Below are 22,642 nucleotides of genomic sequence, written 5' to 3' on the forward strand. Positions count from 1 at the left end.
CCTTTGCAACGTTAAAATGCTAATGTCAGGTACCACTGTTCTGTATTATGCCACTATATTAGTAGCACTATAGATTGGTAAGACAGGTAGATCCCTGATGCAACTATTCATTATATTTCCTTGTCTGACACACAACTGATATGCAAAGTACCTTCAGTTGTTCATATTTATAGCTGTCATCTCTGAGTATAGTGAACTCTGAGTACTGGAGCTGCTGAACTGAATTCTGGAACTTGCTATATATCAGAGAATCAGCAAACAAATTGTAGTCCAGATTTTTGCCACTTATCATCTGGCAGATACAGAGTGGGAGTGGATCAAGGATCCTCCAGAATAAGATGGCATGACAATCCAAAGCTTTGCATTTCTTTGTATCCTGACCATTTCATTATTTGCCATTGTCTTTTTTTATGGGCGAAATAGAAATTACGTTATATTATGTTAAGTCACAGAGCTGAAAACGTTCCAAATATGCATGCTTGTAAACCTGTTGGTAACAGCACAAGACCCTGTCTTGTTCAAACATGAACAGAGTGTCAGACTAATACTCTGAAAAACAACTTGAACATGCAACAGTGCAGCCCAGAGAGACAGAAACATATTGTGACCTCTTCAGCTTTGCATGGTTCTCAATATGAGCTCAGTTTATTAGTTTCTTGTTTAGAAGTTAGTTGATAGCTTGGTCTTTCTGTATCTCTCACTGTATGAAGTCCACTGTAGTTGTGTTTGAGAATGAGACTATTCTTAATGTCCAGATTATTAAGTAAAATTAGAAGAAAAAAGGTCTAAAAACTGTTCCAATCTTAGCAAATTAGACATTTGCATTTTCCTTTCATAAATGTTTTAGTAATAACTGAGTTTAAAATGCTAGTAATATTGCTAAGCCACCAAAATGTTCAGCCTTGATATACTATAATAATTTCTTACTTTACACATTAACCTTATTCCTTTAAATAGTTTGAAAAAATGTTGACAATTAAAAGTGAAATGCAAAGTAGGGTCATTTTATGTGAAGCTTCATAAAGATGTGAAGAGGAGAAAAATTCAAAAATAAGTGCTCACACCTTCCTGTGCTAAATGACAGCTTTAGAGCACAGATTATGTTTGGTTTGTTTTTTCCCTCCCCCGAGAATAAAGAGGAACCTCAGAGATCAGTACATGAAAGCCTCAGCCTTGAATTGACAGTATTCTCTGCTAGGAAAGGAAGCTGTCTTACGTACTAAATCTCAGAAAAAGACACAACATACTGAATGCTGCTTGTAATATAGGGGAAACCATAATGTTGAGAGTGATCTGCTTAGTCCCTTTGACCAATGGAGAGAGGAACAAGCACCTGTACTGGCTGGGATAGGGTTAACTTTCTTCATGAAACCCATGTAATGCTGTGTTTTAGATTTATGACCAAAATAGCGTTGATAGCACACCAATGTTTTGGCTATTGCTGAACAGTGCTTGCACAGCGCCACGGTCTTTTCTGTTTCTCATTCATCCCTCACAGTGAGTAGACTAGGGGTGGGCAAGAAGATGGGAGGGGACACAGACAGGGCACTTGACCCAATCTGATTAAAGGAGTATTCCACCTTATACGTCACCATGCTCAGCAATAAAAGCAAAGCAAACAGAGAAATTTGTTCATTACTTCCTCTCAGCAGGCAAGTCCTGGGAAGCTGGGCCTCAGCACACATAACTGTTTCTTGGCAAGACAGATGCCATAACCACAAATGTCCCTGCCTTGACTCTCCTTTCCCTGAGAGTTTATTGCTGACAAGGACCTCTGCTTCCAGGGTTTCCTTTGGGAAAAGGAATTACTGTCACTGGGGGCTGGGTCCTTGTCTTGGCCACAATCTCCTCAGAAGGAAAGGCCTTCCTTACCCGTTCCTCTGATGGTGTTTTCTCTCCCTTCTTAACTGTGTTTCCCCAGAGGCACCACGACCTTGGCTGCTGGGCTGAGCCGTGCCCTGCGGTGGGTGGGTTGGAGCCGGCAGGAACCAGCTGTGTCCAGCCCAGGGCAGCCCCGGCCGTTCCTCACAAGGGCTGCCCTGCACCCCCCTGCTGCAAGTACTTGGGCATGGACATCCCATGCATCACCACACTGTTTAAGACAGCTGTGATAAGATAATATACCATTTTATACAGCAAGGTAATCACAAGACCTCCTTGTCAACCCCATCGCTCTGCAAGGCCTGGGCCTCCTTGTGGTCTCCATTACACCTCATGGTGCCAAAGTGGATGGTGTTTCTTGCTGTAGTTTTTGGGGAGGTTTGTGTCACTGTGAGAGATGGAGCAGAAGAGCCAGAGCAGCTCCAAATACAAGGTAGCACTGCAAGTGGTGGCTCAATCACTGCCCCAGTGTCTTTCTGGGCTGACTGCTGAATAAAATGGCTAGTAAAAAGGAAATAGTCTTTTATTCAGTGATTTGTATCTTTGGAAAACAAGAGTCTGGATGTTCTTGGCAAATATCTACTCTTCCTAAGAAAAGCTGTCTACCAAACTTTGGTTAATAATTTATGTCAAAAAATGCTAATAACCATATCGTCCCTATCAGTAGGAGAACATTCGTCTAGTCTTTAAAAATAAGTTAAAAGAATCAATAAGAAGTCTGCCTTTGTAACAGATTTCTCCATTTCTCCAATACTTTCAAATGCATATTCTTTGAATCAGCTAGAGTCGGTATCAAAAGATGCTACAGAAAGAAATAATCACACAAAAAAGTAGGCATAGTTGCCTACATACATACACTTACAGTCAAGGTGTCTTCTGGAAGACATTTGCAAATGTCCAGAGACATATCTGTAGTCTCTGGTGTGGCTCTTTCAATTTTATTACAGCCAAAGTCATCAGGCAAGCTGATACCATCTGAAACAGCAAATGGGTGGATTCATCTAAATAAACATTAATACTATGTACGCACCTGAGAGCACAGCAGGGATCAATCATACTGATAAAGGACATGACCTATAACCTTTCTTCTTCTGCTAATGGAAATATCAATGCAGAAAACAAAACCATACTTTCAACAAGCAGCAGTAGATTTTCTTAGCTGTTTGTATGAAAAAATGTTCTAATTATTTTTTTTTTTAGTGAAGGAAAATCTGCATTAAAATGTTTTAGGACCAGCTGCAAGATTTCCTTTTCATTTTCTCTTTTATTCCTCCCTCATGATGGAACATGCAATAATCTTCATATCTTTTGTTTATATAGCAACTTTCATTCCAGTGGGTATTGGTATAGTTATAGTTTGTCAGTGAAAGGCTTGGGGTCAATCACACTGAATAGATACATCCATCCTCTGTGATGCAAAGGAAAGGCAAAATTACAAGTGTAAAAGGTGTAAGATGAAAAGTTAATTTAAGAAACCAACAACCATTTTTTCCCTTCAGATGCCATAAGCTTCTGTGACAGCCTTGAAAACTCAAAGAACATTTTTTTTCGCTTGTGTTTTGCAGCCTTATCTTAAAATTCCCACAGTTCTAGTATCAGGTCCTTGCAGACTGTACATTAGAAACATTGAAGGATGAGGGGCTCAGTCAGCCATGTGCTTGTCACTTAAGTTTTTTAACATTTATTGTTTGAAATTCAGTCTTGTTTATTTTTTCTTGTGATTATGTATTTTAGTGCACCCTTAGCTCTACAATCTAAAGGCCATAAATATCAGCCTAGGAGTGCAAGAAATATACCAGGACGGGGGGTGGGGGGTGGGGGAGAAAGTCTATGCAGCTGGTACATAATAAACATGAGATAAATAGTGGATATTTCCAATGGAAGCACCAATGGAAACATGGGGTTGAAGTCCACATCACGTATGCTATCTGCCGTAAAGTGTGACCCATTCTCTCTTCTTTTCCAAGATAGATTAAGATAAAATAAAGAACTAAAAAGAAAAACACTTAAAAAACCAAACAAAAAAAAAACAGATAAAGGCAAGATATCAATGAACAATTCCACTACTAAATCTTTTTTTCTTTTTTTCCCCCCTTTGTTTTTTCTTCTCTTCCCGTTATGCAGAAAAAACAGCAATTGCAGTTATAGAAGATAGTTGACCAGTAAGACCTTCTTAGCAAGTGAGTTCTCATATCCCTCTGGCCCTAATTAAAATGGTAATTGGTTATACATAATGGACGGGACTTTTTTCTTTTATTATTTGATGTAAATCTGGAGTAAGTATATTGACTTCAGCAACATTATTCTGGATTTACAATGATTTGAATGAAACTACAATTCATCCTTGCCTGTTTAATGAATATTTGAGATTTCTTCTAAATATGCCCTGAGAATTCTTGCTCTGCCTAATTTTTTCACTATCATTAAATCTTCCAAAACTCCTTTAAATATTCTGTGATTTCTTTCTCTCTTACGCAGTTCTTGGTCACCCAGGGACCTAAACTTTCCAGTTTGACCACATTGTTTTTGCTGCTCTTGCTTACATGGCTTTTTTCTTCTTCTTCTTTTTTTTTTTTTTCCCTAATGTGACCTACCAAGACTAGATTCTCCCTTTTCCACTTTTGATTTTTCATGAATTATTGAATTTTGGCCATTTTTATTCAACTTGTTTCACATTTCTTCCAAGTCAGCTTTTCTTACAGTGCAATATCTTTGTGTTTGCTGACCTCTCTACAGAACCCCATCAGCATTTCAAACTTAATGGTATTATAATAATGGTATCCTATGTGCTTTCCAACTTTAACCTTGTTTATCTTACAGCAGTAGCCTCATTTTCAATTATTTGGCCCTTTTGACCTCATTTTCTGCTTGTTCAACTTATTGTGGGAGAAATAAATGTGTTCAAAACTCTTTTTGTAGCTTTCGTATTTCTATTTTGCTAGCTGTGATTTTCTTTTGGTAAAGAAAATAACAAATAGATATTGTGTTGCTCTTTTAGACAATTATAATTTGCATATAAAACCTTATGTATCATCTCCTTATACTGTTTAGACCTGTCTATAGCAATACAAAATGTGTTTTCAACACCTTTACCTTTTCAGTTATTTAACTCAGTCCTTATTATTTTGCCATATCAGTCAAAAAACACTTTAAGCAATTAGAAGAGTCTCTCTTACTGGTATTTCTGGCTCCACATATGCTGTCATATGCTAGTCTGGTAATGAAAGTTAGTTTAACAAGCTAATTGAGAGCTGTCCCTTCAAGAATACAGGCAGAAGACAGATATCACTGTCAACACTTCATTATCCATACCAGCATGGGGTATGGGCTGCAGTTTTGGAAATCTTGAAAAACAGGACTGCATGGAACCTAAAAAAGACACTTAGTCTAACTGCATCCTCAAATACAGCCCATGTTATTTTTGGCAGAATTCATCTCATCTGTTTTTTATTAATCCTTTATTCTGCAGATTCTACTATTTCTCCCACCTGCCTGTTCCAGTATTGTATTATTCTCATGATTGCAAGTTTTCCTTCTTGTATATTGTTATTGAATTTAATCCAATACTTCTTGTCTGATCCACCTCTCCATGCTGAAAATCATTTATTCTCCTTCTCCTAAAGTAGCTTCTTCTGTTTGTAAATACTATCTATTATCAATTTCTCCACTTCTATAGAGCAAACAGCTCCAATCATTCCAGTCTTGTAGGTCATGTTTTCTGGACCTCTCATAATGCTTATTTCTGTCTTTTGGGCTTTATTCTTGAATTTTAAATGAAACAAAGGTCACACAAACACCAAACAGAGTAGAGGAATTGTTTTGCGAATGAAGATAGGCAGAAAGAAAAGCGTGGTATCTGAAATGTAGTCATCTGAATCCAAGCTGATTTCCTTATGCGCCTTTTGTAGAAGATTAACAGAAACAAATATCTTTAGACAGTGGTTCATATCACTTGTCTTGAACATCCTCTGAAGAAGCCTACAATGACTAAAAAAACCTAGGATTACTTTTGCAGAAGTAGATGCTGTCATTGTAGACATTTAAGAATAGGTGAACTGAATTTGGCTGTTGCAGTTTAGACAGTGTTGCAGCATAATATCATATTTACTATTTCTGCGACATGGCACTATTCAACTCTATTTAGTAATATTACATCATGAACCTGTTCCAAAACACTGGTAGCTAGCAATACTATATCTCTAACATGCAGAGGTACAATTTAGTATTAATTTCCAAGTCTTTTCCGCACTAGACTTTTTTAATATTAACACACTTTCCTTAAGTAAATTTTCCAAAATAAGATTCTTCACAACATTAAATGTCCCTTCCCAGCTTACTAGTATTGACAAATACAACTACTGCACTTAAAAATCATTAGTGAAAATATTAAATTCTGTTTGAGTCAGACAGACATTTAAGGCACCCACTTAAGAAGTGCAAGCCCAAAAGTGGAACACTCGTAGCTATTCTCTGGATTCTGTTTCTAACTCAGGTTTGTACCACCAGCTTGTAATTCTATGCAGTACCCATTTCTTTTAAATTATTTCAAAAATATCACATAGTATAAAGTCAACAGAATTAATTATAGGTTTTTCTCATTTCCTTGTTTTCATTTAGATGCTTGCTAGTACTTTAAATATTTGTTCCCATAATTTTCTGGAAAATGAGGGTAAATTTACTATTTTATAATTATCTGTCTTCTCTTTTGTTCCCCTTTGTATATAATGACTGTTTGTTTGGTTTTTTCTACTGTCTTGTACACTATTTTATTTAATTTCCCAAAGATAATCACGCACTGTTTGGAAATTATCTGATCTAGGCATCTGAGTCTCTTAGGATGTTCATCTGACACATCTGATCTGAAAATATCTTAATTCTTTTCTGATAACAGCTGAAATACTTGCATTGCAGAGATGAAACCCTCATGAAGTATTAAGCTGGGACACGTTAAAGAAATGTTTACAATCCAGCTTGTACAATTCTGGCACAAAAAGACCATTCAAAGGTAAGATTCTATGTCACTAATTTTGTGGATTAATTTAAGTTTCCTAAGTTCTATTGGTATGCTTAAGTACAAAGCACTTAAGAACAGAATATTTAAATACAGAGTACTTAAGGAAAGAAAAAGCCATGGTGCTTGGAAGATGTGTCTGTACAGAAAGAGGGACAGAGATCCTGAATGTAACTTGTTCAGCAGTCAGAAAAGCATTCTGCAGTGTCTCTACTAACATATATGATGATAATGTGTCTTTTAATTGAAAAAAAAAACCCAAACTTTTCCATCTCAGGAATAATAGGTCCTTTCATGTTCCTGCTTATGTTTCAAGAGCCAAAAGGTGTCTTGCTTTTACTATAACCTCTCTTCAGCCTGGTCATATTCTTTTAATGTGTACTTTGCCTCTCTTGAGAAAATAATTTAACAGGATTCTTGACTTGAATGTTTTGAGCTGATTTCTCATTCTAACAAGGCAGACTTATAAGATACTGAGCACATCCTGTAAAGTATCCTACATGCTATGAAGTATCTTACACTGCTGTTTATGTCTATGAGAACCCACTGTGACATTAACACTGGAACGTATCCAATTATTTTATTAAGAAAAGTCTTTGCAACCTAATCTATGTCTTTTTATTATAATACTAATTTTTGCAAAGTATTTCATACATTATGAAATGTTTTTATTAACACAGGCTGATTCATTTAAAAACTGTCTTTAACTGAATTCCAATTCATATGTTTTAAGGAGAAAAACATTGGATACAGTAACAAATTACTTTTCAAATAGATTCAGAGTGATAAATTTTTATTGAATCATTCCATCAACAATACAGATTGCAAAGACAGGGAAATACATTTTTTTTTCTCCTGTTCAAAATGTAGACAGACTACAAGTCTGATTTTCCTTATAAATTAAAAAATTACTTAAATTAATTCTGGTATATGCCTACATTTATAGACGTTGATGTAAAAAGCACACTATACATGTACAGTATTTCTCAATTATTGAAAAAAAAGAAAAGAAGCAAAGAAGCCGTCAATAAAGCAGCAAAAATAGAAAGACTGAGCATTAAGCACTTAAAAGAAAGGGTTTCCTGCCAGGTCAGATTGCCAGTGAGCAGATTGTGAAAAGGTTTATGCATTTTAGGAATAAAAGCAATTTTAATGAGCAGAATGGGAGAATGCAGTCACTGCTGGTAGGGGTGTATAATACAGTGTAAAATCCAAGTTTAAAAGCATTTGACAATTGTGTTCAACTAGCAGACTTAAAGAGATTGACAGCCACAACAGGCATACAATACAGGATTTCAAGCAACAGCTTTCAAAATGCATTTTATGTTCTTCAGGTTGATATATTCCTCTGTGACATATTGTGTCAAGCTGTGTCAGCTGAACAGTTTAATAGAAGGGGTTTCTTCAAATCACAGCCAAGGAGACTATTATTAGCAGAGAAAGAACAACCTACGAAGTATACCACCTGCACACACAGAAGTAGTTCAGATGTAAGTTTGTGAGGATAATTAGTGCCATACACTATCCCCATCCACCTACAGATATGGACATTTAACATTCTACTGTAGTAAAACTGTTTGGCTTATGAATAAGGTTATCAAAGAAATAAATGCTTCGATTTGGTTTAAAGCAAATGACGATTTACATAGTTCAGTGCAAAAGTTTCAGCTGGAAATGTAATAACTGTTTTCCAAGAATCAGCTGATATTTTCCATTTTAAATCTTTGCTTCATCATATTGATTATAGTCCTTTTGATTAATAAGTTACCAGTAGTAGAGAATCCAGTGACAAGTTAGGGTACACAGCATGACAGTCAGCATCCAAGTATGTATTTTGGTCTATAAAGCCCAAGACCTTAGCACAGCTGGAGCAGTTGGAAGTTATGGGTTAACTTGTATTAATGGAGCATAAAATATCTTCTGCCAGCTATTGGTTATAGAAAATGTTTAATACCAACATAGTTAAACATAAATAATTAGAAGAGCTATGTATAAACATAACATAAAAAGCAAATTTTATGCTTAGAATTTTTATATCTATAGAATATGAACATATTACCAACCTTATTGTAAAGAAAATGAAAAAAAAAATCTTATATATGGCCCCAATTCCGTTCAAGGGTGAAGAATAGAAAAGTTTAAGTAGATAATGTCTTTATTTTCTTGATTTCATGATCCCCAGTAAGGAAAAAACCACCACCAACAAAAACAACTCCAAAACCAAACCAACACAAAAAAAAAACCTAAACCACTGAAGAGTTGCTCTAATTTATGCTACAGAAGGCAATAATTTATACCAATAAACATATACATGCTTGGATAAGAATTTTAGCTATGCATTTTCCTTTTTTTTCAGGTAAATGCTTTCTAACAGCTAATATAATTTCTGCTGTAGACGTGAAGGAAGGAAAATCTGTTTTCACAGAGTGCTCACTTCAGATAACTTGGAACCAATTGTTATGAAAGACTTGTTTTATTTGATATTGATCAGCATGAACTGAACAGTGAATGAAGCAGACCTCTGTCAGGTTTGTTGATGTTAAGGGATGGCTGAACAAGATGAAGGTTACCAATAGCTCCATCATTATGCAAGCAAAGTATTCATCTGTTCAGAGCAGTTCCTTGGTGGGCAGAATTCATGACCAAATGCAAACACCTTTGCACTTCCTACGAGCTTCAAACACGTTAGATTCTTATAAGCAATAAAATATGAGTTTTTCTGAATTATACTTTACAGACAAGGGCAAACATGAATTTCCGGAATCAAGACACCTTCACTAGATTATAACTTTGGATAATATTGCCTCTAAACAATTTAATTTTAAAAAGTTAGTCTACTTATACTCATTTCAAGCAGTAGCCTTTTGAAAGAAAGACCAGTATTTGTAGGAAAAATATAATTTTTGTAATGTTCAAGTACTTTCATTGAGATTAATTTCTCTTTGGGAAATTCCCTACAGGTATTCTAATCCTATTCCTATGGAGAAAATTGTAACTGTATAGGGAGAGAGGTTATATGTCAGACCATGCACGCAAACGTATGAAAGAACAAATGTGTGTACGGTGTTGCCCTGCAGACAATTTATTTCTGTAAAATTCTGTCTGTACTTGTATGTATGATTAGATATGAGTATATGTATACATACCGACAGAGTGTATGCCTGTCTGAAAAAAGTATATACTGACTTTATACATATCTACAAAAACTATATATATAGGCAGGCTTTTAATTTCTATTTCACCATTTGTACTTAACAGGCAGAATTAGAAAGGAAAAATTATCTCTTCCCATTTTTGCCAGAATTTTGAATAATATTCTGGAAATATGCATTATAAAATTTTGCTTTACCTAAGGGAAAAAGAAGGCAGAGGATAACATCCATTAAAAGTTAATAACATTTGAAATTCAGTTTTTAAAAAAGACTAAACTACTGGAATTCTACCAGCGTACAGTGGTAGAAAGATCTGACATTTCTGTGACTGAAACCTAGCCAAGATTTACTAATCGAATGTTTGGGAAATATTTGCTGTAAAACTCAGACTGAATATATTAGGTTTATTTCCATAGACTATAATACATATAACAAAGTTCTTAGGATGACAGATTAGGGATCATGAAAATCCTAGCTAATCTACTACAACTCAGATGACTATTCCTTTATTACCTCTTATAAGATTAATTAAAAGAACAGCAACAAAAAACCCAAGGATTCATTTAATAAAACTGAAAAGAGAAACAAGTCTTGATTGTATGCATTTCTCAGGGTTTTAGACTTTTTTATAAACAAATTAGTGAACTTAACCTCACAGAATGTACAAATGTATTCATTAACACCACAGCTAAGATCAGACCTCATGCTTTTAATCACAAGATCATAGTAAGACTTGATGTACAGTACTTGCACACCTAATTCTATTAGAACTGATGTAAACTGATAATTATTATTTGTAAGGGAAAACCATTACCTAATGTACTTAGTAATCAGAAACAATAATGAATCAATTAATCAAATAACATCTCAATTTAATTTCATGTTTCTATGGAAGTTAGGAAAACAGTTCTAACTCGCTTATAAGGAAATTCTATTTATATTTTAAATAAAATTGGTATAATTTTCATTTCAGAAATGGGCAGAGAAGTGGCACACTCCTTGTTTCAGCATGTGTGCAGAGTGTAGAGCAGAGAAACCCTATCTAAAGAGTTACAAAACATCTAGACCAGTGCAGTATTAAATGATTAGGCAACCTCAACACTGGTTTCTAAATATGAACAAATTGTGTGAATTAAATGATAGCAGTTTTGAAGGGTCCACGCAAGTACTTTGTGAAGATGCAGACATTTTGAGCGTGTACGAGTATTTGTATAAGGAAGAACCTACATAACTCTCACTGATACCTAATGCAGCTCCATTCTATAGACTAAACAATGTAGAGGATATATGGCAAAAATAATGATTGTATCATTAAACTGCATATTGATAGTGTTTATGTACAAGGGTGTTGAATTAATACCTCAGAGGCCTTTAGGTACTTGACTTTAAAACTTTCAGAATCCCCTTCTTAAAAAGGTTTCACATTTAAAACCTCAAACAAAACTATGGATTTCCCATCATCTTTACGTTCCTTGATCATCAAGATAGGCAGATACATTGCATAGGTCTGTACTACATGGGCTAGTAGAGGAAGTCACAGGAATAGAAGCAGCTATTGACTCAAAGGAGGGAAGCTAGAGAGGGAAGATTAACTGTGAAAATCTTGCCAACTTTTTACAACTTTCTCCTGAGAGCTGAAGAATGGATTTCTGTGATCCTTTCTTACCACAGACTGGCAGGTTTTACTGCTGGTAACAAACTTGCTTGTTTTCTCATTCCTTCTTGCCCTTATCTACAGTTTTGATTTTTTTCCTCTTCTGAACAATAACTCTTCCAGATCAATCTTCAACCTTTTGTTTCTTGTCTTATACCAGTTTCCTCTCTCTAGGCTCCTAATTCTTGCCTCAGCCTACCTTTTTTATGCAGCTGTATTTTCTCTCTCCAGGATACTAACTCATATAACTCCTTTTTGCTTCTAATCTTTTCCACACTGATTCCTTCAGGTCTCATGCCTTTCTCCCAGCCAGCTGTGCCTACTGTTCTTTCTAGCTCAAGATCTAGCATTTTGCTGATATTAGCTGGCAAAACCTTGATGCTGTGTAAGCACTGTTCAGCAGCAGCCAAAGCATTGGTGTGTTACCAACACTGCTTTGGTTACAAATCTAAAACATGGCACCAAATTAACTCCATCCCAGCCAAACCCAGTGCACATTTGCTCCATCTGTATTAAAAAGGGCAAATTTCTCAGTACTATGGACATCGTGTGCACTGGGAGAACAGAGGGACTCCCTGTCCCCTCCTCTGTACTCCAGCTCAGTGCCATTGTTGGAGAAAAGTCTTACTGCTACCCCAGCCTTGTTTTTGACATATTCAATGCAGACACATTAAAGAATTTAGAAGAAAAATACTTATAGGCACACAACCATGTGTCCACGTGCTTGAGATTATATTAACTGTTGTGGGAAGTAATGGGAAGAGAGGGGAGAAGAATGATGAAAAGAGAGGTTTGTGCTAAAACAGAGCCCTGTTTGTATTATACTCAAAGTTTTGTTATGGGCAAAAAGGGGAGCAGACCTTATGTGTGGGGCCAGGAATTCATTATCATTTTTATTTAAATTTTTCACATTATAACCAAAATGAAATGAATGGTTATCTTTTTCATTTACAATGATGCTAACTCTCTCAGTGTAGAAATATATCAACATATAAATAATCACAATAACATGGCTATATATTAATATATCTATTATTATAAAAGTATGGGCTGCAAATGCCTCAGCAGGCTTTAGTTCCCCTGACTGGCCTTATCTGGGACCTTCACTGACACCCTCTGCCCACATCCCACAAATTCCATTTAAGTTCATTCCTGCTGTATGTGTGTTGTCCTCTGCTCATCTGGACATTGTCATTGGGCTTCCTGGAGGGATCCTGGACTTGTTACCTTGCTTTGTTCGTTGTCACCAGATGGTTGAGAGAACCTGTTACGATTACTGCCCCTGTGTGGCTGGTGTAGTCACTATGCTGTGATCACCCTGGCTCCTGCCTTCTCTTCCCTTGTGGAGGGCCTTATGGTGTAGTTGCACAAATGGGGTAGAGGAAAACATGCACAAGGAACAAAACCGTAAGAAGCTAAGCAAATTAAAATATTTTTTTTTATTTTTAAATAAATAAAATAAAAATAAACATCTACTCATTAGACAACTGCTGTTCTGACTAAACAAGTTAGAAGAAATGTCCATTCAGTCTCAAAACTGAAGTTAATATAAAGACTGTTGCCTGTCACCAGTGATGGCAATACTGTGTTTAACAGATGGATACATATATTAACCAGACTGCCTTTGCCCCACTTCTTCAAATCCTACTATGTGTGTCTAGAGCTGTAGCTCTGCTCTGTAGTGTAAGTTGCAGATACTTTTCAGCAGCTTTCTCTATCCTTAGCCATCCACTCAGTGAAATTGCTTTAAGCCTGCAGGGTGCTGTTCAACCAGAAGGATCAATATTTTGCATGAGTATGTATTGATAGAGGATTTAAGCAGAATGGTTCTTTTTCTAAAACTGCAGAATCAGGGAACTGACATTATTATGAAAGCTGATTGAATTATTCTCAGCTATAGCAGTACCATATAGGCCTTTTTCTGTCAATGGCTCATTTGAAAACAGACAATGATTCTGAAAAATATATTAATCATTCTAAATTACTCATGTATTATGCACTGTAGTCTCAGCCTATAGACTGACATCAAATTATTCAGTATTGTCTGAAGTATTGAGTATTCTGAATTTGCTCATGTAAAGCCTCATTGGCCCTGATTCTTAGGTCTAGTAATATGAGACCCTTTTTTGAAAGAAAGCAGAAATTGGTTTTATGATGACTTAGCAATTCTATAGTAGTCAAAAGATGATTCGTTCTTTTCAACTTTACAGAACTGTCAGCTGTGCTTTTCCATCTATCTACATGTCTTCATGTGTAATGGCTGCCATGATTCCTTCTTAGAACATAAAAATTAATTGAATATACCATATTTATCCTGTAACATGCCTTTTGAGAATTCGTACAGGTGATGGGATTCTGTCTGCATCCCAAGAGATGCAGATGGGAGAGAATTCCTGTATATCAGCTATTTTATACTCTCTCCCATAGTTCCACACCATTCAGGCTGAAATGTCACCTTCTTATCAAATAGCTAGCTTTGACTGCTTTGATGAGGAAGTCTGTTCAGATAGTATAAGACAGAGTGGTTCAGTTTCTATTGTGCATGTCAGCAAGCTAAGATCGTTATGGGCCAGGGTGCCATCCTGGACACTATTTTTCACTAGACACTCATGAAAAACAAATGTGGAAAACTCATGAAAACAAAAAATAATCAACTATCCTTCCGTCTCTCCAAACATTTTTTTTTTTGAGATACATCATGTCTTTCTGTAAGCTCAATTTCTTAATTTTTATTTGTTAGAATGCCAACTACAAATATATATAGAAGTGCAGGAAAAAAAAAAACAAAACAACATCTTGCACCTCTGAGTCTAATGTAATGCAGAAAAGGCCAGAAAGATGTAAGTATCAAATCACTTTATAAGATGATGACACAGTGAAAGAATATAAGAGATTTGGGTCAGGAGGGCCAAGGCATGGTTGGAGCTGAATTTGGCAAGGGATGCAAAGAATAAGAAAAAGGGCTTCTACAGGTATGTCAACCTGAAAAGGAAAGGTAAGGAAAGTGTACCCCCCTCCAATGAACAAGAATGGTGGACTATAATCAACAGAGGAGGAGAAGGCTGAGGTACACAACAACTTTTTTGCCTGAGTCTTAACTGGTAACCTCTCTCCTCACCTTTCCCAAGCCGATGGACCACAGGATGGAGACCAGGGGGATAAATCCCCTCCCTCTGTAAGGGAAGATCAGGTTCATGACCATCTGAGGAACCTGGATATACACAAGTCTGTGGGACCTGGTGAGATACATCCCAGAGTCCTGAGGGAATTGGCTGATGTAGTTGCCAAGCCACTTTCCATGTTATTTGATAAGTCATGGCAGTCAGGTGAAGTCCCAGGGGACTGAAGAAGGAAAACATTGTGCCCATCTTTAAAAAGGGTAGAAAGGAGGACCCAGGAAACTACTGACCTGTCAGCCTCACCTCTGTGCCTGGCAAGATCATTGAACAGATCCTCCTAGAAGCCATGCTAAGGCACATGGAGGACAGGGAGGTGATTCAAGGCAGCCAGCATGGCTTCACCAAGTGCAAGTCCTGCCTGACCAACCTACTGTCCTTCAGTGATGGAGTGACTACATCAGTGGACAAGGGAAGAGCTACAGATGTCATCTATCCAGGATTCTGCAAGGCCTTTGACATGGCCCCCCACAGCATCCTTCTCTCTAGACTGGGGAGAAACAAAATTGATGGGTAGACTGTTTAGTGGATAAGGAATTGGTTGGATGGTTGCATCCACAGGGTAGCGGTCAGTGTCCAGATAGAGACTGGTGACGAGTGGTGTCCCTCAAGGGTCCGTACTGGGACAAATACTGTTTAATATCTTCATCAATGACATAGACAGTGGGAGCGAGTACACTATTAGCAAGTTTGCAGGTGACACCAAGCTGAGTGGTGCAGCTGACACACCATAAGGACAAGATGTCATCCAGAGAGACCTGGACAAGCTGGAGAGGTGGGCCTGTGAGAACTACATGAGGTTCAACAAGGCCAAATGCAAGGTCTTTCACCTGGGTCTGGGCATCCCCCAATATCAATCCAGGCTGGGGGATGAAAAGATTAATAGCAGCCCTGCAGAGGATGATTTGGCGGTACTGGTGGATGAAAAGCTGGACATGAGCCAACAATGTGTGCTCGCAACCCAGAAGGCCAACCATATCCTGGGCTGCATCAGAAGAAATGTGGCCAGCAGGTCGAGGGAGGTGATTCTGCCCCTCTACTCTGCTCTGGTGAGACCCCACCTGGAGCACTGCATTCAGCTCTGGAGCCCTCAGCACAGGAAGGACATGGAACTGTTGGAGCGGGTCCAGAGGAGGGCCACAAAAGTGATCTGAGGCCTGGAGCACCTCTGCTATGAGGACAGGCTGAGAGAGCTGGGGTTGTTCAGCCTGGAGAAGAGGAGGTTGTGGGGAGACATTATTGTGGCCTTCCAGTACTTAAAGGGGGACTACAGAAAAGATGGGGACAATCTCTTTCACCAGGCCTATTGTGACAGGACAAAGGGTAATGGTTTTAAACTAAAAGAGGGTAGATTTAGACTGGATATAAGGAAGAAATTTTTTACAATGAGGGTGGTGAAACACTGGAAGAGGTTTCCCAGAGAGGTGGTAGATGCCCCATCCCTAGAAACATTCAAGGTCAGGTTGGACGGGGCTCTGAGCAGCCTGATGTAGTCGAAGATGTTCCTGCTCACTGCATGGGGGTTGGACTAGATGACCTCTAAAGGTACCTTCCAACCCAAACCATTCTATGTTTCTATAAATCTATGATTTGAAGTCCTTTGATTTATGTGGATTTTATGAATTAGTAAACTAGAAGTCACTGACAATATGTCCTTGGTTTCAAAACTCACTCTGATTATGTACGTCCCACAACTCTTTCTCTCTGTGAAAAGTAATCAGGGATTTCATAAGCAGCAGAGGAGAAAACCCTATGTTCAAATCCTAAAGTATATAGTCTAACAACAGCTAGTGGTCAGTAAAATGATTTAAATAACTGATGTTGGGTTTTCCCCTAAATTCTCTATGTGTTGGCAAAAGTACATGAGTTTTTGTTTTGTAGATATTTTTTCAATACTATTTAAATACAAGATGAAGCCCAGTGATATTGTCCACCCTTTTTACTCAATAAGAAAGTCAATAAAATTTAGGGAACTTGTGGAAGTGCTTTGTACTAGTTACCAGATCCTTCAATAGGTTTTTGTCAAATCACAGATTGTGTTCCCTTGTGTTTTGTTTGATATTTTTCTATTCTAAATACTGGACTAAGCTGTGTTATTTTGCTCTAGATTTTTTTCACAACCCTTCTTTTTCTTTTTTATTAAAAAGGAAGAAAAATAAATTTTAAAAATTTAAATTTTCAACAAGGAGCTTATTTTTTCTTTAAAGCAAAAAAAGAAAAATCAAAATTAAAGCATCCTCATTAATAAGGGTAGTGAAAAAATTTCAGTCCATTAATTTTGGTGGTAATTTGACTATATAGAGAAAAACATTTCTACCCATTGTTTTGCATCGTAGTTTATGTTGAAGTAGAACCTGGAGTTAACCTGGAGTTAAAAAGGCACTTCTTGCGATTAAAAATTATGTAGGAAATATACAATTAATAGCTATGATTGTAACTCAGAGACTTCATTGGATGTGTTTAAAATTGAAGAACACAATTATTTCTAAGCCAATTATGTAAAGAAAGTTAGAGAAAGAAAGAAACCAGCCCATGATGACCATGAAGGAGAAAAACTTGGGGCACAGTCCAGGAAACCACGACTTATTTTTGGTCAGGTTACTCACAGAAACTGTGGGAGACTTGTTTTGGCAGGCTTAGAAGCAACCTATGAGTATCTAGGGTGTAGACATCATCATGTTATACTACACAAAATTAATGAGATATTAATTGCTATTTAATATCTATTTAATACCTGATCCTTCAGTTAGTACAGAAAAGTATGACATCCTACATGATTGAACTTTTATTTATTTTTATTTCAAGGCATGCAGGTAACAGTGATAGCTGTAGCACAAAACCAAAAGTATAACTACACCAGAAATACTGAAACTGATGATGAAAAGAAAAATTTGGATGTGAAAGAGGTTTAACAGAAGGTTTGAAAAGACCCTTAAGATCATCAAGTCCAACCATTAACCTAACACTCCAAGTCTACCGCTAAACCTTGTCCATAAGCACCACATCTATGTGTCTCTTATATACCTCCAGGGATGGGGACTCAACTACTTCCCTGAACAGCCTGTTCCAATGTTTGACAACCCTTTCAATCAAGAAGTTTTTCCTAATATCTAGTCTAAACCTCTCCTGGTACAACTAGAGGTGATTTCGTCTCATCCTGTCACCTGTTACTTGAGAGAAGAGACCAACACCCACATCGCTACTTCTTCCTTTCAGGTAGTTGTAGAGAGCAATAAGGGCTCCCCTCAGCCTCCACTTGTCCAGACTAAACAACCCCAGTTCTCCAGACCCTTCACCATCTCTGTTGCCCTTCTCTGGACATGCTCCAGCACCTCAATGTCTCTCTAGAAGTGAGAGGCCTAAAACTGAACACAGTACTCAAGGTGCGGCCTCACCAGTGCCGAGTACAGGGGCATGATCACTGCCCTGCTCCTGCTGGGCACACTATTCCTGATACAAGCCAGGATGCCATTGGCCTTCTTGGCCACCTGGGCACATGCTGGCTCATGTTCAGCTGGCTGTCAACCAGCACCCCCAGGTCCTTTTCCTCCAGGCACCTCTCCAGCCACTCTTTCCCAAACCTATAACATTGTATGGGGTTGTTGTGACCCAAGTGCAGGACCTGGCCCTTCGCCTTGTTGAATCTCATACAACTATAAAAATCAATAATATTCAGTTTCTGATTTTCTTTTTACTTTATATAAAAATCTAACTGCAAATTCATTATGGAAAAACTTAGTCTTACTGGGTTAAATGTCTTCCTTTATAGTTTTTGATACTTAGAAAGATTACAGGTTTGCTTATAACGCCATTCTATATTATACATGTATTAAAAAAGGGTAAGTCCTCTGTTTTGATTGAGGTGACTTTATACGTGGTTAGGTTGTTCCACAAAGAACAGGGTAAGATACTGTAGTAAGAAGGTACCTGAAAGTAACTTGACAACCCAATCATCAAAAAACAGAGAGGCCAACTGTCTTCTGGGAACGATCAATACTTTTGAGTAACTGATATTAGTCACTGTGGTGGTTTTGGCTGGGATAAAGTTAATTTTCTTCATAGTAGATTTGGATTTGTGTTGATAATACAGGGATGTTTTCATTATTGCTGAGCAGTGCTTACACAGAGTCAAGGCCTTTTCTGCTTCTCACCCCCCCCCCACCAGTTAATATGTGGGGAGTGCAGAAGGGGTTGGGAGGGGACACAGCCAGAACAGCTGACCCCAACTGACCAAAGGGATATCCCACACCATATGATGTCATGCTCAGCATATTGAGCTGGGGGAAGAAGATGGAAGCAGGGGACATCAGGAGTGATGGTGTTTGTCTTCCCAAGTAACTGTTACATGTGATGGAGCCTTGCTTTCCTGGAGATGGCTGAACACCTGCCTGCTGGTGGGAATTAGTGAATGAACTCGTTTTGCTTTGCTTGCGTGTGTGGCTTTTGCTTTATCTATTAAACTGTCTTTATCTCAACCCATGAGCTTTCTTACTTTTATTCTTCTGATTCTCTCCTCCAACCCACTGGGAGTGGAATGAGTAAACAGCATGTGGTGCTTGGTTGCTGGCTGGGGTTAAACCATGACAGTCACTCAGATCTCATGCTCATTGTGTTATATCTTGTCTGGCAAATGTTATAGCAGAACTTGTAAATAGAGTGACATATGGAGAAGCATTTTGGGGACTGGACAGGGTCTGGCTCACCTGGCTTTGTCTCCTAGCTTGTATATACCCCTTGGTTGCCTCATAAACCTGTCCCCCTGCATCACCATCTTGCCCTTTCCATAGAGAGACTGGTGCCTTTGAAAATCTTCCTCTGGAGTCTACATAAATGCTTTAGCTCAGTGGAGAGCATATTGCTCCAGAAGATTCCAAAGGCACTTCTTTCCATTGACTTTGTATGAAAATTGGGTACTCTGAGAGAACCCAGTGAGTGCACTTGCAGATATGTAAAACATAAGCATATTGGCAGGTTGTTACCGGATGAGAAAATTTGCTGCAATCTAAATTAACAGTTGATACACAAACTGATTTATTTTAGGAATGGCTGTGGGAGAAATTATTTAAAGATATAATATTCACTATTCTTTTCTTGCTCTCTAGACCTTGCCTCAATTTGAAAGTTAGACTATATAATTTCATAAACTTGCAGTAATAGTAGAAGGCACAAGTAGATTTAAGAGCTGAAAGTGAGATGTAGGAAAAGATATGTAAAAATTTAAAAATCTTAACAGGCAATGCAGGTGATTTCAGTGCCTTGCTTTTCATTGTGATTGCAAAATAATAACATCTGTTTTAGCATTTTATGGATGAGCAAAGTAAAACAATATAAATCAAGAAACCCAGTTAGTACATATGTCTGTCTTACCAAAAATACATATTGACTGCAAAATCTGCTGCGTCAAATCTCAAGGTTAAAAGGGAACTAAGTAAGTAAATATCAAATAAAGGATTACCCTTGTTTGTAAAGAGTCCATTGTAGTAGGTATTACAAACAGGAACCTTGACATTAAAGTGACAGGGTCGATTCCTAGGAATTTAAAAGTCATCTAGTATTAGCATCCTATCAGTTTTAAGTAAAGGACGTAGCTGGTCTAATATTTAAGACTAACCATAAACTGAAACTTGTCACAATATCGTCAGCTGGCCACACTTAAACAGTAATCAAGCTTCAATTTAATATATGTTTTCTAACTGGCAGAGTCATCTGCTATTCTTTACTTTCCCTTTGAGCACAAGTCACTTTAGAGCTGAGATTTACAAACAACAGTAAATACTGAAATTATTTTGATTCAGAGAAGCGTTTAATTTTAGATGTTTAATCAAGCTGAAATCTGAACTGAAATAGGACAGTTTTGCAAAACATTATTGTTTCCTATAAATTCTTTCCTTTTAAAAAATCCTTCACTGCAGACTGCCTCTCATTCTTTTGTTCATCAGTACAAGAGTGATGCTGTATCTTGGTTGTGTCTCCAGTAGTTGAGAAACAGGAACATTTGACTCTAAATTTCCTGATGATTCAAAAAGAAGGGGTTATGCACCCTTTAGGAAACCAGCAGTGACATATAATTTTATAAAACATTTACTCACTTCTACTTAATGAGATTAGACCCCTAAAGGAACTGGAAAGAAGTGAGTTTCTTAATTTTTACACTGAAAAGCCTTAGATAAATTTTTTTTAAATTGACGAATTTTTCATTCGTCAATGAACTTTCCAAATTCCAACATTGAATCTGAACATTTTGAAAATGTTTCAAATTATAATAATCTCTCTTTCAAAACAAATTATTATTTTTTTCAGGAAAAAAATCATAAAATATCAAAATAAAAACATTTTACTTTTCTAAATTTTCTTTTTTTCCCATCTTTCCCATCAAGCTATTTGTTGAATTAGGCTTAAATTTACAAGAAATGATCCATGTTCTTCTTGAAAACAGAGTCCTTAAAGTAACAGCTGGGTACCCTACTTTCTCATTGCCGCCATGTACATGTTCACTAATTTTGATTTTTCACAGGTAAATTTTAATATTTCTCTGGCCCCACAGAGAATTCCCTACATAGGACTGGGATAATGGCAGAGAGGAGACTCAGAATAGGGTATGTCTGAAGAGACCAATGAGCTTGTTAACACAGAGCTGATTCTACCTGGTAAATGAATAAGTCTGTTCTGTCGTATTTCAAGGTGAGAACCCAAATTTGCTTTTAATGGAAGAATTGTAGAACACAGATCTGTCACCTAAAACCTTACTGTCACTGTACCAGATTATAAATCACAAGGGATAAAAGCCAACCAACCAAACCAAAAGACAAACTAAACCAAAACAACAACAGAAAACAGAGGAAACAGATGGGGAGACTGCACCCTTCAAACTGGTCAGTGTGAACACTATATGCCTAAACACTTATAGGACATTCTTTACAATACTTTATGAAGCTTCCTTTAGTATCATCAGCAATTAATATTACCAGGGAACAGTGAAAGCACTGGGCTCTGATTTGTCAAAACAAAAAGAATTTTGTTGCTAAAAGAACTTAAAAATGTGTTCTGGATAATTGGATTTAAACAGAATAATGTTTTAAAAATCCATTTTAAATATTTCTGTGGTTTTGTGCTCTTTTTCTTTTTTTTTCCTCCCCACGTGGGATATCCACTATTGTAATTTGTAAGCCACTTTTTCTTACTTTTGTGTGTTCCTTATTTCCAGTTTCATACATGACTTGATTCGGTTTTAATATTTTAGTTCTAACACTTTGGTGTTTAATTTTTTAAAGCAAGACAGATCTCTGTTACTCTGTCCTACATTTAACTTCAAGTCTCATTTCTAATTAAAATGAAGTGTTTCAGTTTAATATACTACGACATATAGAAACTTTTATCTCTACAGCTAATTTAACACTTATATATAAGTATTTCTGAGATCTAGTGAAAGTGCAGTCCTGCAGTGGGTTATATTTCATGCAGAAAAATGGGCCCAACTGTGGTACCTCTAAAGGTCTGAGGATGTATAGTCTCAAATAGCTTGACAATTAAACAGATTAGAATAATACTATGAATGTAATAACAATGGTAAGAATTTCTGGAACCATTTATTTGGAAATGTAATGTGTATTCTTAGAAATTGTTTTCAGACAGAAACAATATGAAAATTTATGTGTAGTGACTTTTGCATGGATCAGGACATGTTAGTTAAGGAATAACTGGCTTTCAGATTTAGGTGAGGTTCAGCTGATTTTCGAGTTACTGTTTTCAGCTTGGCTTTCTGCTGTTC

This window comes from Phalacrocorax aristotelis, chromosome 3 (genome assembly GCF_949628215.1).
Source record: "Phalacrocorax aristotelis chromosome 3, bGulAri2.1, whole genome shotgun sequence".
NCBI classification, from domain to species: domain Eukaryota; kingdom Metazoa; phylum Chordata; class Aves; order Suliformes; family Phalacrocoracidae; genus Phalacrocorax; species Phalacrocorax aristotelis.